This window comes from Orycteropus afer, unplaced genomic scaffold, assembly GCF_000298275.1.
Source record: "Orycteropus afer afer isolate SDZICR_OR568_19922 unplaced genomic scaffold, OryAfe1.0 scaffold00807, whole genome shotgun sequence".
In the NCBI taxonomy this organism is placed as follows: domain Eukaryota; kingdom Metazoa; phylum Chordata; class Mammalia; order Tubulidentata; family Orycteropodidae; genus Orycteropus; species Orycteropus afer.
Genome location: NW_006922394.1, coordinates 358841 through 362495, shown reverse-complemented (window position 1 = coordinate 362495; position 3655 = coordinate 358841).

The window sequence follows — 3655 nt, the reverse complement described above, 5'->3', positions numbered from 1 at the left end:
GAGCTCTGATGGGGCAGTGCCTAAGGCATTTGACTGCTAACCAGAAGGGTGGCTGTTCAAACCCACTAGCCGCTTTGCAGAAGGAAGATGGAGTTATCTACTTCTGTAAGGATTTATGAGTCGCAATCGACTCAATAGCATTGAGGATTTTTTTTGTTGTTGTTGTTTTGTTTTTTTAGCTTAGAACAGTCCCTTACACAGAATACACAATACATATTTGTTGAATGAATTTATAATTCTGGCACAATCCAGTGAGGCCAATGAGACTGAAAGGAGGTGAAGTTTCACAGTCAGCTACTGGTGAAACACACACTAGAACACAATTTCTAAATCAGAAGTTCTTTCCACACAGTAATACTACTCAGCATTAATATGTTTAAAATGTAAATATTTGACATGTAATTCACATATAGTTTTCCAGTCACTCTTTTATTACAAATATGGGTACTGTGATGTTACATACTAGTTCCCTCTGGACCTCTGCAAAACTGCTCCATATTAAAAACCCCAAACTTTCAACGATTTCCATATGTAGGTACAAAAAGTTGATGTTGCTCATTCAGTTATGATGAATTGGATGAAATATCTATGAAAAAGTGTACAGGAAGTATCTGTGTGGGAAGAGTTATTTGAAATGCACATGAGGATGGCTATGGGTCACTCTGTTAGAGTACTTGGGATTGACTGAAGGCATTTTCAGATTGCAAGACCACTATAATGATCACTCCTCCATAATTTTTTCTTGATTCGGGGCTTAAAATATCTATGTTGCATTTGGTTCTAATTTTACTTCTTTAAAGAAGGATGGATTGTTCCCATATAATCATGTTAAAACAAAGCCTGTAGTCCATATATTTGATTTTCCTGCAGCCAACATAAGTGTCTGTGCCCACCCCATGGATCTCGGAGATCTGGGAAGCAGGTTTGAACCCTGTGGAGGGCGTTGAACTTTCTTCTGCATGATATGAAGCTACAGGCTGTAAGTTGACACACCAGCCAAGGGCTCCCTCCTACTCTCTCTCTGCTATCTAGTCTGCTTCAGCCACATTAGGTGTTCATCTAACTCAGGGCCTTTGTACTTAGTATTTGCTCTTCCTGGAATGCTCTCCCAAATATGCATATGGGTTACTCCCTTCCCTTCTTAGAGTGTAAATTCAAATGAAGTCTTCCCAATGAGGCCTCCTCTGGTCTCTCTATCTATAAATTCAAGACCTCTAACAATCCCTATAGGAGGACCTCTGGTAGCATAGTGGCTAGGGCAGTTGACTGCTAACCAGAAGGCTGGCAGTTCAAATCCACCAGCCACTCCTTGGAGGGAAGATTGGGCGATCTACTTCTGTAGTGATACTGCCTCACAAACCCAAGGAAGGGTCACTATGAGTCGGATCTGACTCAATGGCAATGAGTTTGGTTTTTTGGTTTTGGAACAATCCCTATGGTGTTGGCTAAGAATATTGAAAGTACCATGACTGCCAGAAGAATGAACAAGTCTGTCTGGGAAGAAGTACAGCCAGGATGATCCTCAGAAATGGGAATGGCCAGACTTTGTCTCTTACCCTTTGGACAAGCTATTAGGAAGGACGAGTCTTAGGAGCAGGACATCATGCTTGGTAAAGTAGAGGGTCAGCGAAAAGGAGGAAGCCCCTCAACGAGATGGACTGACACAGTGGCTGCAACAACGGGCTCAAGCACAATAATGATTGTGAGGATGGGGCTTGACCGGGCAGGGTTTCCTTCTGTCATATACAGGGTCGCTATGAGTAGGAACCAACTTGCTGGTACTTAACAATAACTCCTAACAATTCCTATTGCCCTCTTACACTGTTTTGTACTTACCATGTATTGTTACATAAAATACTATACAGTTCAATTACCTTCCTCTGCCACTAACAAAGAGGAGTGTCTTAATTATGCCCAAGTCAGAGGCATTAATGATAAACACTACTAAAAGGTGGGATTTACTGAAGGCATTTTACTGAAGGAGACCATGCCCATCTGAACCTCATCTAGCTCCAGAACTTCAAGGCCCTTGGTAATTCATTACCATCAGGCGCTCCTCCCCACGCTGCTCATTTCATAGACTATGGCATCCAAACATCACCCTTCTCTCTCCGCCTCCTGAACTCTCCATGTCCCATCAGTAAATTTACCTAATCCTCAAACTTTGCTCTGAACATTCCCTTTCCCTTGTCTTCTCTAAATGCACAGCTTTTGTTTTACCCTTTCCAAAAGAAAATGATTGCTGTTGTTGTTGCTACTGCTACTGCTTTTCTCATACCCTGAGTATCTCAAGAACAAGTGGCAGAGCAGCTGACATCCTTGCTTCTCCATTGACAATGCCTGGGGTTTTGTCCTCCTACCTTTGCTGCTTTGAATCTCATGCCCTTCAGTCACATTCCTCTCCTTCTTTGTCTCTGTCATTTCCTGTTAATTCCTGGTCAATCCACTTTGTCAGGGAACACTCTAGCTCCCTGCTCACTATCTTCCTCTCGATTTCAACTCTGGACATTACCCTGCTATACATTCAATGGCGCTCTGTGTAGTGCTAATGGTTAACACCTTGGCTGCTAACGGAAAGGTCGGTGGTTTGAGTCCACTCGAAGTCACCTCAGAAGAATGGCCTGGAGCTCTACTTCTGAAAAAAAAATCAGTTATTAAAAATGCACATGTAGACATAACACTCACCTGGGGTCCTACAGGATTCACCTAGGGATCTTGTTAAAATGTAGATCCTGATTGAGTATACCTGGGGTGGAAATGCAAATGGTCAGCAGGGGTCGAACCAGAATGAACCACTTTGAAGGCCTGGTGATTACATAGGGACCACCAAGAGAATCCAGGATAATCTTCTAATCTCAAGGTCAGTTGATTAGCAGTCTTATTTCCCCTTTGCCACATAACCAAACATACTCACAAAATCTGGGGATTAGGACGTGGACATCTTGTGCATGCCATGACTTCTCAACCCCTCTCCCTCTCCTGGGAACTGGATCTCGGTGATCACCCAATTATCCCACATTCTTATCATCATGATTTTGGTAGTGGGGCTCCCAGCAACCATATTCATACAACATGACACTTCTACCCCACCTCACTTGTACCACAGTTAATTGAACCAGAGACGGGCACCTGGCCCCATTTATGTAAATGATTGCTTCCCAGGTAACAGAGCTGAGAAGGTTACTGTTTCATTCTGATTGAGTATACAGACATGCAGATAGGTGTAGAGCCACAAGCAGAGAGAGAGAAATCCTGAGGACTGTTGCAGCCCCCAGTTCCAGGTTACTGACTCCATGAGACACCCTGGTATCCTTATGATAATTTCCCCTATTTGCTTAAACTAGTTTACACATGTGTTATTTGCATAAAATATGATCGATTTCTATTATTACAACCAAAAGGACTATAGTCAATATATTATTGCTATAATAGGAGTTCTGGTAGCATAGTGCCTAAGGCACTTGACTACTAACCAGAAGGCTGGAGGTTCAAACCCACCAGCCACTCTCCTTGGGAGGAAGGTTAGGCAATCTACTTCCATAGTGATACTGCCTTGGAAACCCAAGGAGGGGTCACTATTGTTGGGGCCGACCCAACGGCACATAACAACAGCAACAGCAGCAGCAGCATTATTAATATTGTATAGAGTAAAACT